The sequence below is a fragment of the Branchiostoma belcheri genome, unplaced genomic scaffold (genome assembly GCF_001625305.1).
Source record: "Branchiostoma belcheri isolate BF01 breed outbred unplaced genomic scaffold, Haploidv18h27 scaffold731, whole genome shotgun sequence".
In the NCBI taxonomy this organism is placed as follows: domain Eukaryota; kingdom Metazoa; phylum Chordata; class Leptocardii; order Amphioxiformes; family Branchiostomatidae; genus Branchiostoma; species Branchiostoma belcheri.
In genome coordinates, this window is record NW_017804389.1 from 1 (window position 1) to 15,094 (window position 15,094).

At 43.5% G+C, this 15,094-nt stretch overlaps 1 pseudogene; it reads left to right on the forward strand.

Annotated features, from left to right (window-relative positions):
- Positions 1-12,932: 12,932 nt before the first annotated feature.
- On the forward strand, positions 12,933-15,091 carry LOC109485206 (annotated as a pseudogene).
- Positions 15,092-15,094: the final 3 nt, after the last annotated feature.

Consider the following 15,094-nt stretch of genomic DNA (forward strand, 5'->3'; position numbering starts at 1 on the left):
GACCTCCATTTTAACGATAAGACGCCTCTTAACCGAAGATAACCGAAGTTAGGTACTCATTTTCACCTGAGTGAGGAAAGTGAGGAAAGTCGTGTAAAGCACCTTTCCCAAGGGTACAACGTCGCGGAACGACGGTTCGGGTACGAACCCGGGTCTCCCCGTTTCATAGTCCAGTGATGTACCACTACACCACACGACGCCACGAGCAAAACGCCGGCAAGTATCAACCATACCTGGGGGGTATTAAAGTCAGCAGTATTTGGGCATGTTCAGAGGACAAATTTAACCCAAATTTACTACAAATTCGTTTTTAATTAGAATACTATACGTGGCCTAAATCTGGCCAGAGTGCATTCTGAGCACTAGCAGACCAGTTCGACTTGTGGGGCTTCTTGCGTCTTTATTTTGCATTTGCGATGTTTGCCTCTGGTGTGAAGTTCAAGCCTTAGACGTTCAGTGGCGTTGGTGATACCAAAGAGATTCAAATATACAGTATTTGAATTAAAGCTCCTTGATCTTAGTTGAAGCTCTTTCGTCAAGCAGCTTTTCATGCCCTTGGTCATAACATCTTTACCACTGTTCTCTGACAGAAAACAAAGGTCAGAAGCTATCGTGCATTATGCAAATTGGGTGTAATTGGCACCTCAACGTGAAGTTTGAACTTCACAATAACGCGAACATCGCAAAGCGAAGGTGCGAGAAGCCCCACAAGCTCTGTTTGCATTTTCACATCTATTTGAGGAGGAATTTCGGAAACTTAGAAACGGGCGTAAATGAGTCTGTTACCTGTTACAAAATTTTCACATAAAAATCACACAATTATCTAGGACATAGGCAAATGTGAAATTATGTGAAGCACTTTCACATAAAATAACATTCTGACTTGTTATGTGAAAAAAAATGTGATTTGAGCATAATTTCACATTTGACTCCTTGCAGTTTGCGGGGTAAAACCACTTCACATTTCTTCACATTTTCTCACATTTCGCATTCACATTTTTTTTGTCACGTTTTCGGGTTTTGTGATTTCACATAATCGATTCACATTTTCAAACGGTCACATTGTTTCACATAAAATAAGATTTGACGATTCACATTAAAAAAAATCACATTTTGGGTTTCACATATTTCTGATGGGATTCACATTACATCACATTTTTTCACATTTCCTTGAAATTTTGCACGAAAATCTCATAATTTTCACAATTATGCACCTGGTCCCACAATCATATCGGCGGCAGCTTTGGCAACTAAGACAGCTACGGTGGCAGCTCCGACGGCAGCTCCGGCGGCAGCTCCGCCGGCAGCTTCGGCGGCAGCTACGCCGGCAGCTACGGTGGCAGCATTTCCGACGGGGGTCTCGTCGGTGCTCCGCAGCTTGGACACCAGGATCCCTTCTAACGGCAGCAGCTTGGAGCCAGTTGGGAGGCTTTTCCTGGTTTGATGCCGCCTAAAACAACACAAAAAGCAAACGTATAAACAGGAAATCTAGCTCCCCAGCACTGTCTATATGAAAATATTAGGAAAAGATGCTTTATATAGGAGAAAGAAGCTCAATGTTGCGTTGTAGTCATTTAAAAGGTATCTCTGTGTGTACCTTGAATCATTGATAAACGTTGAAACATATTACACTACGCTCTCGGTCCTGTATGAAGAATCCTACGATGTAAAAGGTGCATGCCCTTTCAGACGGGGATATGTTGAAATATCTTACCTGCACACTAGTTTGAATGTGCTATTAAAGAAGCTATATCATTTTTAATACCCGGTTTCGCAGACGTCCTGTGGCACCTTGACCTCTGTGCTGTTCTTTCCGCCGAGAAGGTTCAACTTGATCACGAAGTTTTCGTCTTGCACGCCTATGGGCTTCACCAGTGTCGTCACGGTGTCTGGGGCGGGGGGGGGAGGGGTAAGACGATCAACGTCCGTCTTTGCCTTGGGGAATATAGGCTTGCCCTGTCTAGTATAAATTTCATTTTATACATAGATATCAACAAGACTACCGGGAAGTATTTGGATTTTTATGACCCTGTCAAATTAAAAGAAGTGTTTGAGGTTTTCGTGAATGTATTGGAATTGTGGAGGTGATCATATAATGTAATTCAATCAAGACTTGATTATTTATCACATTTATTTAGTTGAGATAGGAATTTCGAGTCGAAACCAGTGATAACTGGAATAACTGGTGATAAGTCCTTATGGTGCGATTAATTAATTTTTTACTACAACAAGAATTCTATCTAGTGAATTAATGAGATAGCGACCTCTTATCTCATTAATTCACTAGAAGAAGAATTCTGATTCTCTATCTAGTGAATTAATGAGATAAATAGCTGAAGCTCAATCAAGACTTGATTATTTCGGGTATTTACACCACTTCCCTGGTTCTACCATTTACCACCCGTTTACACACATCCAGCGCGTGATGGGTCACCTTCCGGCGTGACCTGCCTACGAATTATCTGTCAAAGTCCACCCCCACCCACCATGCAACAGAAGCAATTAGGACAGAGACACAAACCCACAACTGAACCACCCAAAACAATACTTCCGTACCCGGACGTAAACATCATCCTACTCACAATAACCCTTCCTCTCCTCGTTACCGACGCCCAGGGTGTAGTGCCCATTGTAATTCCCTCCGGCCACTACAGTGGCTCTCTCTATGGTGCCTAGTTTGTCATAGTTGACTCGGGCCAGTTTGATGGCAAGAATCGTGCCGGTGTTGCTGCGTTCCATGCAAGTAGCCGTCCCCTTGGTAGTGCCAACTCCAGCATTAATATCTACTATTCGGACTTTAGCAGTGAAGTTTACCTGAAATCATAATAGGTAAATTGGATATCTATGTGATCGTCCTGTGCGCTTTAGATTATTACCTTCGCAAAGAAGGTTATGTTTTCAGTAGCGTCTGTCCGTTTGTCTGTTTGTCTGTGAACAGCATAATTACATAACTCAAGAAGCTTAATATGTATTGCCATGAAACTTGATAGGTGGGTAGTTCTTGACGTGGCCTAGAAATGATTAGATTTTCGGCCCCCTGGTGGCTTTTGTTGGTACTGCAGCAGAACTTTCGGTTTTGATATCTCGCGATCTGGACATGCTAGGGTCACAAATTTTGGTTGGTAGATAGCTCTTGGGGTAGGGAAGAAGTGACATGAGTTTGTGTCCCCTAGCGGCTTGTTCTGGAACTGCAGCAGAGAAGATACAATAACCAAAATTCTATCTGAAGCCGGGTGGAAACCTCCGTTGACTGATATAATGAGATTTCCCGGTGTACTTTTTTTGGCGGAGTTGTAAACCTTCGATCTGAGGGTGTCCGCCGGCTCCAAAATCGTGAAAAAAACTCCGGTCCGAGAACCTTCCACCTGGCTTCAGATACAATTTTGGTTACTGTCGGTCGACTCTATAATTTGGATAGAAACTGTAGTTAAACGTAAATTTTGGATACGAAAAATATAGCTTTTTTGCAGCTTTTTCAATGGACCTGCTAGGAAAAAACGAATTTTCCCAGGCTAACGGCTTATATACTGAAATAGCTTACTACTTCCTGTTTCTGAAAAACGGGGAAAAATATAGGTTGTTGCGATAAGTTTTTCGCAAAATCCGGTGACGCGAATGTCTTGAAATTCCACATAGAACGCAGCTATTTGGGTCATCAGGCGACAAACCGCATCACCCTTGCTCGCGGACGCTTCGCTGGCCGTCCAACTTCACCACGCCGAAAAACACTACAATCACGAGGTTTTTTGAGCAAGTCAAAACCTATTTGAAAATCTACAACGATCGCCGAGCTATGGGGAGCCAAACCTAGCGTGACAACCTCGCAGATCCGGCGATTTACTGCGCACTATTTGGAACCCTGGTCAGATTTAAACTCCGACCCGGAACCTTAAATCTGCTTTGTTCAATAATAGGACTATGAAACACTTGTGACATGTAATTGAGAACGAAAAAAACATCTTAGGATAAAGATTATGTAAATGAAGTCCTAATGTGCATAATAAAAGGCAAATGTTTATAATTTCATAGTTGTAACCTCATACTTTGAAGTTGGAACTTCATACTTGCCACAATTGGAAGTTAAGTGAAGGCGAACAGCAATAAACATAATTTATTCAAATCATGACCTCATTTACATAATTTATGAGGAAGTGCTATAATAGCCTTTTTGTTAAGATAAGGCTGTCATTAGGTGGAGAATATGATCAACTGATATAATCCATGCAAACGAGGCTCTTATTTGCAAAATCAATGATTAAAATAATTATTGTATAATTTGTCAACCGCAAGGGTTAACACCATTTGGCGAAGGTATGAGATCGTGGAACTCTTGTTCAAAACTAGAGACAGTTGAAGAAGAAAATCAACTGTATGAAGTTTAAAGTTTCGAGCATGATAAAAACTTCAGTCAAGTGACTCACACAGAAGAGTCAAATAGAATACAATACAATACAATACAATACAATACAGAGCAGCTCACGTACCTTCCCGCCCTGCTTTGTGCATTCTGCCTCGACGATGCTGACGTCCTTCGCGACCAGCACGTCGGTGACCACCAGGAAGCTGGTCTCGTCCCTCATCCCTTCTGCGCTGGTCTGGACCGACAATTTAGAGAGAGCGTTCTTCAGGTCTTCTATATCCACACTTCTGTGCTCCAGACCGGTACAGGTGGTCTCCATATAACGCTTGGTCGTGTTGCTGACGTCAGCCGAGATACCCCCGATGCTCTCTACAGTGATATTGAGGTTACCACTGACGCTCCTCTCGTAGCTGTATATCTGTTTCCAAGACGCCTTCTTCGGGTAGGCCTCGACGCGCAATTCGTCTAGAAGATCCTCCACGCTGGGGCCCTTATATAGCACGAAAACAGATATTTAAGCGAAATTTACGACATCCGTATTGAGACTTTAAAGACAAGGAAATATTTAAGCCGACTTTAAGATCGATTAAAGTCTACTGAAAAAGAAATCTAATCTTTACGGTATGTTTCTGGACGCACGGTTTACACTTACTGGAATATTCAGTTCCGACCAACATGTTAAACTTATATGTCCCAGAAAGGTACAGGAAATGTTTCGTATTTCTGTTACAAAACTTAAGTCAAATTTGAAACATGAGTAAATCAATCAGGTATTTGTTTAATTTTTTTCTACGCACACTTTAAAGCAAGACGGAATGCGAAAAGACGCCGCATAAAGGTACCTTAAATCATCGATAGCCTGTTCCTAGAACTCAGTTTCCTTTCAACGCCTGACATGAATTGTAGCAGACTTCGGTGCACACTTTCAGCGAACGGTGGGCAGACCTCCCCCCTTTAGCTTACATGTTCCCAAAATTTATATGAAAGGTAGCGTTTATTCAACAACAGTTCGGCGACAATACGACGTGTATAATTTTTCCCAACGCGCATTTTAAGTGATATGTTTCCAAAAGCTAAAGATGATATGTAGCGTTTTTTTTCAACAAACATACGACGTGTTATATCTTTCCTTACGGGTATTCTAAGTGAACGGAAAGAGGCCTCCTCCCTTTAGCTTATATGTTCACAAAAACTATATGAAAGGTAGCGTTTATTCAACAAATATACGACGCGTTTAATCTTTCTCTACGCTCACTTTAAGCGAACGGGGGGAGAACCTCCCCACTTTAGCTCATATGTTCCCAAAAATAATATGGAAGGTAGCGTTTATTCAACAACAATACGGCGACGATACGACGTGTTTAATCTTTCCCAACGCGCATTTTAAGTAATATGTTTCCAAATTAAGCTGTAGATGATGAAGCGTTTTTTTCAGCAAACATACGCTGGGTTATATCTTTCCCTACGGGTATTCTAAGTGAACGGGTAGGTACCTCCTCCCGTTAGCTTATATGTCCCCAGAAGTTATATAAAAGGTAGCGTTTATTCAACAAATATACGACGCGTTTAATCTTTCTCTACGCACGCTTTAAGCGAACGGATGGAGAACCTTATATGTTCCCAAAAGCTATATGAAATACGACGTGTTTAATTATTCCACACGCCCATTTTAAGTGACGTTGGCTTATATATTCCCCAAAGCTCTATGAAACGTAGCGTTTATTCCACAAACATACGACGTGTTTAATCTTACCTTACGCGTATTTTAAGTGACGTTGGCTTATATTTTCCCAAAGCTCTATGAAACGTAGTGGTTAGTCAATTAAACGACGTGTTTAATCTTACCTTACTAGTTTTCTAAGTGACTTTTGCTTATATGTTCCCAAAAGCTATATGAAATATAACGTTTAGTCAACAAACGCCTTAGCGAAAATGGTAATAAGACCAGAACAAACATTGCATGCATGGATCGATGCACTGTTTAATGGTAGTGCGGACCAAACAAAAAAATAGTAGCCCCTAAAAAGTGGCGCACAAAACGATAGTCGGATAGATAAACCGCTCTACCTGGTGAGACAACTATGTCATCCCCGCTAGGTAATTTATAAGCACAAGGACCCACCGCATGCACGGATGCATCGATGCCCGTTTTTAATTGGGGTATAACTAAATATAAAAAAAGGGTGAAAACTAGGCGAGACAGACAGGAGGTTTTTTAACTATTTTCTTTTTTTTTTAAACTTTTCAACGTGACTGAGACATAGACAAAGGAAGGGGGATAGAAAAAGGATGTGCCAAGCTACCCACGACAGGTTACTGTCCAAGTGCTCCCACCAACCCACTCCTGCCAACTTGACACATCAAAATAAAATAATGACATAAAAGACAGACATTTCACAACAAAAGACTGATACGACTTGAAGGGAACGGGGGGTTAAAACCGCAGGCGTAGTTTTGGTTTTCCAATTTTCTACAGGACAGAACACTAAAAACGGAGACGCAGCCTCTCACCCTCGGCCCAGCGTACGGAGTCGCACCACGAGGCCTCAAAGTTTGAAGCCCCAAGGCCGACAAACTCCGTACGCAACTTTGACCTCAATGACTCCTTAATAGATGTAATCAATTCCGTGTGTGAGGATTGCGACTGCTCAAACACTGCCTTGCACCTAGACGCCCAGATCTTATGTTTCACTACGGCGAAGATGTAGATCAGCACATTTTTCCTGCATCTTCCCAGGTCAGGTGGGAAAATGTTGAGAAGCGCCATTGGCCTGTTCAGCCGGAAGTCTGGCTGAACCCATCTTCTCGCAAAACCTTCCACCCAAGTCCATGTCTGCAGTACTGTACTGCAGTAAAACATCGCATGGTTTACAGACTCTACCCGCCGGCAGTGTTGTCTGGGACAGTTAGAAGAACCTCTGTACCGCCACGTACCACCAACCAGGCCATTAGTCTTCAACGCCCCGTGTGCCACTTTCCATGAAATGTCTTTCAAACGATTTTCTAGGAAATGGTGGTGAACTGCCATGAAAACGTCTGGCCAGCAGATGTTGGGGTGACGTGAACAGACACTTGGGGAGTGAGCTCGATTTCTAAGCTTAGTGCTGTACAGAGAGCGGACAGTACAGCCCGTGTCCCAGTGACTGGGTGACGAAGGGTCAACCATGTTGGTCACGAGCTGCCTCAGAGAAGAGTAGAGTGTTGAGGGGAATCTGGGGAGTGCGGCGCACAGTTTGACCAAGTCGACGGGGTCAAATCGGCGCACGAAGAAACCTAGCCAGTATTTGGCCAGTTGTACCCAGAAAGGTCTGGATTGGTTAGGATGTCAGAGAAAGTTCTGGTATACAGACATTGTGCCTTCGTGGTCACGTCCACCAGACCCCATCCTCCCTTTTTTGCCTGGTAAGGAGCAATTTGTAATAAACAGCACGATACGGTCGGATGGGGCGGGACGGTGGAAAATCGTTTTCGGTCAGACCCCTCTGGTCTCAGGGCTAACCAACGCACGACTGAAGAGAAACCACATGTGTGAGACCACCCTTGTGTTGGAATTCAGTGTCCGACTCACATCCAATCAGGGACCGGCGGCTTCTTCCTGTCGCCGATCCTTATCTAACAATGGGGCCTTGTTAAACAACAAACATCTGGGCTCAGGGATAACAAAGCCAAGAATTTGCTCCACTAAAAACCCGCTTTTTTGCCTGGCAAAAAGGAGTTTTACTCTCCACTAATTCCTGGCTAGCATTTCGAGGCAAACAGAGTTTTACTCTCCACATACTCCTTGCTAACACATCAGGGCGATAAATAACGTACAGAGAAGGATGTCTTTGGCGGTATAACATAATTTATTCAGCCGAGTAGGCTAGAAGACTTTTGATCAGAGCATAACACCGGTCTCAAACTTAGCAAGAGAATCCCCTTGGGGTTACATGGTACATCAGTTGTACACTCATGTTAATCGATGTTCAAAATATGCACACTGTGCTAAGTAACTGACAACATATAGATCAGGGCCACCAGTACAGCTCACTACCTGTGAGCGAAAGGGAGCCGCCAAAGAGACGCGAAATGCGGATGACAGAACAAAATTTGGAAAAGGATAAATTCAACTTACGGTTGTGAATGTTGGGGTTGGTACGGAGTTAGATGTGGGATTATGGCGCCTCTAACACTCCTAAACAGGTGAAGGTTTCCTTCGTCGTTCAGATGTAGGCCATCATGAACAAAGTAGTTTTTGTTTTTCTGCCAAAGTCGACTGTGGTACCAGCGAGTAACTCTTTGCGTTGAATCAATGAGTGGGCGGAGGGTGGATCGAAAGGCCGCAAGTCGGTCATGAAAATCCGGCATGTATGCAGGAGATTTGAGTCGCCATAAGGGTTCTGCAACTATGACAACACGGACGGACGGAATTGAAGCAATGGTCCGGGCTAGGGAGGCAAGGTCGTGTGCGATTTTGGCGGGAGACTGGCTGCGTCGACAGAGATCATTGTGGGCTATTTCTAGGTAGACGACGTGTGGAAGAGAATGGCGCAGGTTGGGAAGGATCGTGTGGTAATATCGAGCGATCGTACAGCCCGGAACTCCGTGAAAGGAAATGTCCACGTTGTCTAGCCAGAAATCGGGTGAGACAGCCCTGTTCCGCGCTGTTGAGCAGCGGCGGTGTATGAATTGTTCCAACCGGGAAATGAAGGAATGTCCCGTAATAGCTATGCTAGTGGCCTGATCCATATGTTCAAGAGGGAAAAGAAAAAAGATTGCTCACCGCCAACAGCAAACAGACAGAGCCAAGTTCACCAAACGGAAGGGGTGTTGGTCACGATTGGACGGCGGGGGATGCTTCGACGTGGCCTCGGTGCTTGGGTTCGTGGGGGCCCGGTTGACGACCCCGGTAAGCGGCGGGCAGAGGGGGGCTCCACGTGTCGCGGCGAGTAGCACGGCGTGTCAGTCAGTCTGTCAGACGTTCTACGGCGTAAAACGGCACGAAAATCGTTTTCGGTCAGACCCCTCTGGTCTCAGGGCTAACCAACGCACGACTGAAGAGAAACCACATGTGTGAGACCACCCTTGTGTTGGAATTCAGTGTCCGACTCACATCCAATCAGGGACCGGCGGCTTCTTCCTGTTGCCGATCCTTATCTAACAATGGGGCCTTGTAAACAACAAACATCTGGGCTCAGGGATAACAAAGCCAAGAATTTGCTCCACTAAAAACCCGCTTTTCTGGGGGAAGGAATAGTGTCTGGCGCGAGACGAGTTCAGCACGGTTGTTCCACACAAATTTGCACAGGGCGGCTGTGAGTTCTTTTGACACCGACTCTGGGGGCAGGAAGACTGAAGCAATGTACCACAGCTTTGCTGCCGCCAGAGAGTTAGCCACCGTGACCTTGCCAGAGAAGGACAAAGCGCGTGCACTCCAGAGCTGTAGGGTGGATTGGAACTTAGTCTGACGCTCTCTCCAATTTACTAGGGGCATGTTAATATTGCCGAAAATTCCTCCGAGCAGACGGACAGACACTGAAGTCCATTTGATGTTGACTGGACTATCAGGTCTGTTTTTCCATCTGCCCAGCCAGAGGCCCTCACACTTGCCCATGTTTAAGAGGGAGCCGGAGCCTTTGTTGTATAGCTCTACGACATTGAACAGTTTAACTATAGAACCATCCGTTGTTAGAACCGCCGAGTTGTCGTCGGCGTACATTGATAGTTTGACTTCATGGCCTCTGGGCAAGCAGAGACCATGAATTTCTGGGTCTTTTAATACGAACAGTGGCCGCAAAAGGTTCCAGTGAGATGGCGTACAGAAGGGGGGAGAGGGGACAACCCTGGCGCACACCTCTTGAGAGGGCAAAGGGGGCTGACAATGATCCATTCATGAACTGAACTAGAAATGTTATTGTACAAGATGGAAATCCACATCGATGCCTCCATCCATGGGTGGGTGAACAGACATTGCAAGATCATGCCACAACATTTATCCATGCCTTGGAAGTTTGTATACTTTCTATTGCGGTTGCTAATTTCAAAATCATGGTTATAATAATGTTGCATAACAAAGCTGCTGACAAAACAAACTTAATTTGTCTTAAACAATAACTTGATTTTATTATTTGCCAAAAATGTTGATAAAAACATGTTTATATTCACAGTAATCAAGGATTTCAATAAACTGCATAAATTATGTCAATGAGCATTGGCAGTGTGGCTTAGTCTAGATTTTCAGCTTTCCATATCTCGGTTCAAACTTGGCCAATTTTAATTTCGTTTCCACAAAGGGGAAGCCTATAAAATGGAGATAGCACCACAGTAGTCACGTTTTATTCCATGGTGTAGTTTTCCATCGGCGTGGCGCTTTACATGATGTAAACAAAGCCGGCCGTACGTAAGCACTATTCCATAGGGATGGGGAGGCCTCGTCATCTCGTCCTTTCACATGAATACGTGTATCTCGGCTCAAACTTTATTTGAATTTGGTTTCCATAAAAAATAGAGGAGATTCAATCACAGTAGTCACCTTTTATTCCATGCATTAGTTTTCTATCGGAGTGGGGATAAACATGATGTAAACAACTTCGTAAGGGTGGGAGGGGGGCATGTCGTCTGCTAGCCATGTTGGTAAATTATGGAACTAAACATAGCCTAGTGAATGCACTCATTATAACTAGAAAGGCCAATATTTGCTTTGGAGCAAATACAGCGATGGGTTCACCACATTTTACGACGTCATGGCAGGGAAAGAATGAGAAACACAAGGGAAAACAATGATTTACATTGATATAACTATAATATGAAGTAACATACAACTAAAACAACAGTTGGATAGCTATTTCCTACTTTATTGGTTAGGATTTTTAATTGCATAATGCAAACTGTTGATTTTCAAAATAAATAAAAACGTTCATGCCCCGCATTCCAATGCTGGAGCAGAAAAGCTTGAAATACCTACCAAAACACTTGAATAAAGACATACTGTCAGTATGGAAATCTCTGTGCAGGTGTTAATCAAGTTAAATCCCAACAGCCAATCAGCAAGAAATACTCTGTGCAGGTGGAAATGCTCTGTGCTTGTGTTAATCAAGTTAAATCCCAACAGCCAATCAGCAAGAAGTATAGAGGAAAGCTGCATGCCTATTGGTTGATGCCCTGCATTCCATTGTGATGACTCATGCCCAGACGTGGTAAACACGGTACACTAACACAGTAATACATTTGCTATAATACAGCCAAAAACTCAAATAAAACCATTCTAAAAGCCTGTATCACAATAATTTAAAAACGCCTAGGGGTATTTGCCCACTGTACCTCCATACCAAATTTCAGGACCTTGGGCCCTAAAATGAAGAAGCTGAATCCATTTAAAAAATGGCAGGAGGAGAAGGAGGAGGAGAAGAAGAAGAAACATCAGAAAAAGCAATATGGTTTCACCACACCCACTTCGTGGTGTGGTGAACCCATAAAAATATCCAGTGTACCGGGGTTCGAACTCGTAATGTCTGGACTTGCAGCCCTGCGCGTTACCAACCGAGCTATCTGGACACGTTTCCATTACTCTCTGCATTGTATGTCATATAAAGTGAACAACATGGCGGTAACGATCAGTACTAGTAAGGGACTTTCTAGGAGATACACTCTACAATTTTGGTGATTCTTCAGAAATCGATAACAGAATATATAATACTAGTCGGTGAAGATTGTGGAAAATTGTTGATACCGTGGCGCGCGCGCGTGCGCCGACGATACACATTACGTACCGTTGTTTACAGTACTCGCGGGGCGCAGGTCATTGACCTCCCGCTTGCGTTGTTCCAACAGAGAAGAGCAAAATATCTGCCAGTTTTTGCGTCAGATTTTCAGTGTTTGTTAAAATCATATACAGGCATCCATGCAGCTATAATTCTTCCAACTAGTTCGTAGTTAGGTGAAATGTATCATGGCCCACGGCCGAGACCGCGTGGACCAGCTGCGCTGGTACGTGAAAATGGTAGTAAATAAATTAATTAGCCAACAGCCAATCAACAGCCACATCTGCAAACATGACCACACCTGCTTGTATGCCCATATTTGGGCCTTCCCCCGAATTCCTTTCTTATTACGTCACGCGCGTACGCCCCCACAGTACTTTCCTATGGGGACCACTAAAAAGCAAATAAAACGATTGTAAAAGCTTGTATCAAAAAAATTAAAAAAACGCCTAAGGGTATTTACCCACTCTACCTCTATACGAAATTACAGGTAATTTCGCCCAAAAATGAAGGAGTTGAATCAATTTAAAGAAGTGGCAGGAGGAGGAGGAGGAGGAGGAGGAGAAGAAACATCAGAAAAAGCAATATGCGTTCACCACCACTTCGTGGTGTGGTGAACCCATAATTATATATGATTAGTAGAAGATGACTTTTGAAGTTCTCTTCAAGTATTATTTTAGGGTTGAATGTTACGAGGTTTATAAACTTGCATGTTGGGGACAAAGCCATGGAAGAGATTTTGAATAAAATTATTTATTTAAGTTAAAATGTACTTTTGTGTCTCATTATTCTGTTAATAAGACTCTTAAAAGTGAGAAAACAGGTTATTAAAGACCGTATGAAATATATGTATGACATTTTCAAATAATTTTTTATAACATGGGAAAATAGTAGTATTCTTACTCAAAAATGAATACTTAAGCTATATGTGCCTATTTATCGCGAAATTTGCACATTTTGACCGTCCCGTCACTGAGCACAGCTTCGCGCTGCGCGACTGGCTCCAAACCGGAAGTGACGTAACCTACAGAACACAGAAGCGCATCCGAAGCAATATGGCGGAAAACCAAAACATCCGGCCATAACACGTAGTGTTTTGCTGAGAGAATCATCATGCCCGTCCGTTGCGTTGCGGGGTTTTGCTCCAACTCTTCCGAGAACAAGGATGTGAGCTTTCACACATTTCCAAAAGATCCTGTTTTGCGGGAGAAATGGGCTAAACAAGTGAACCGCACCAGAGTTAACTGGTCACCATCGGAGCGGTCGGTTCTGTGTTCCGCGCATTTCGAGGCCCATCATTTTGACGCTAGGCCAGCTCTAAAGGAGAAGCTTGGATTTGCTGTCCGCTGTAAAAGGGTTTTGCTGCAAACGGCGATTCCCACAATCTTTCCACGCGGAGAGCCAGCCGCTACACCGCCCGAGAAGCCACGAACATCCCGGGCCGTAGAGAAAAGGCGTAATGCTGAGGTAAGTTTCTCGGGTTACAGGATTCGGCTCCTGATTTGTTGTCGGTAACCACGCCCCCTTACCGCCCCCAGGCTGCCCAGGATAGCCCCCAGGATAGCCCCCGCTAGTTTTGGGACTTTTGATATCGCTGTGCAATTTTCGCGTTTTAATTTGTTGTTGTTGGGGGGGGGGGCGGCTCTAAATATATACGATGTACATGTATGATTGTTAGAGTTCAAAACAGCCATGTAAATTTGTACTCGCTATTATTTTTCCTCGCCTTCTTTATCAAATAAATTATTTGGCGTCGTTGTGGCAAAATGTGGAGGGGGAGGGGGGCAAATATGGGAAGGATTGGATACATGTACATATTCTGTACCTAGCTGTTGTTTTGGTTGTGTTTGCATCTGTTGTAGCAAATTTGCACCGATACAGCAGCTAGTTTTGAGGGTGCCTCTGTGTATACTGCTCTTCATTATTTTTCATAGCAAGGTAATGAAAATGTGTTGTGTGCTACAGTGTATGCTAAATGTGATTTAACATGGAAATACAGATGCTTCAATTTTATTTTCAGACAATCAAGGAATGCATGGCTTCCTATGAGAAAGGGCAAAAGGAGCTTCGCCTTGACATTGATGTAAGTTTGGAAAAACACAAAATAATGGAAACGTTTTGTTATTTGTATACATAAGTCATTATTGCTGAATATAGTTAAGACTACAGATTTATGTGCCAGCAATGTCACACCCTCTTATAGAATGTATATATATATATATTTATATATTTATAGTAATTGCATAGCTTGTCTGACATATGTGCTCTGCTGAAGTGAAAAGTACTAATTCCATACATATGCATTCATCTATGTATTCAGGTGAACCCACCAGTGAAATCCTGTGGTGTACAGGCCTACCTGAAACCCAAGTCACGGGACGTCGCTGTTCAACACAGAGCACGTGCACGTGGACGCACCAAAGGTAGTTGAGCCATTATACTTATTTGATCTTGATGTTAGCTTTTCCTTCATGGTACCTTACTTTTTTTACCTGAAGATGCAGATCATGATGACAGACGTATTGTGCCATCCTGATTGACTACATGTAAAAACGGTGGCTGTTTTGGTGTCAGTACTAGTTGTTTTGTTGTCAAGTTTTGGATGATGATATAAATTTGATCATGATATATTTTCCCAGTACTATATCCCCACCTTTACACAGTGTCTTCAATGTTGCAAACATAAAAATTGTATGGTTTTCACTGTTTTTCCAGGTGTGCAGGTAAACATGACACCTGTAACTGTGAAGATGGTGACGGTCGCCACACAGACGAAAGAAAGCAGTTTCAAGAAGAAGACGTTAGATCGACCCCTGGATGAGGAGCCAATGTCTATGTCAGATGAAGACGAACAGTCTGACTCTGGGAGCGAATATGTACCATCTGATGAAGAAATGGAGGAAGACCAGGATCACTCAGAACAGGAACCATGTAACACCCCACCCAAACATGGGGTTCCTTGGTTTCCTGGCGTGCCTTGCAGATCTGATCACTA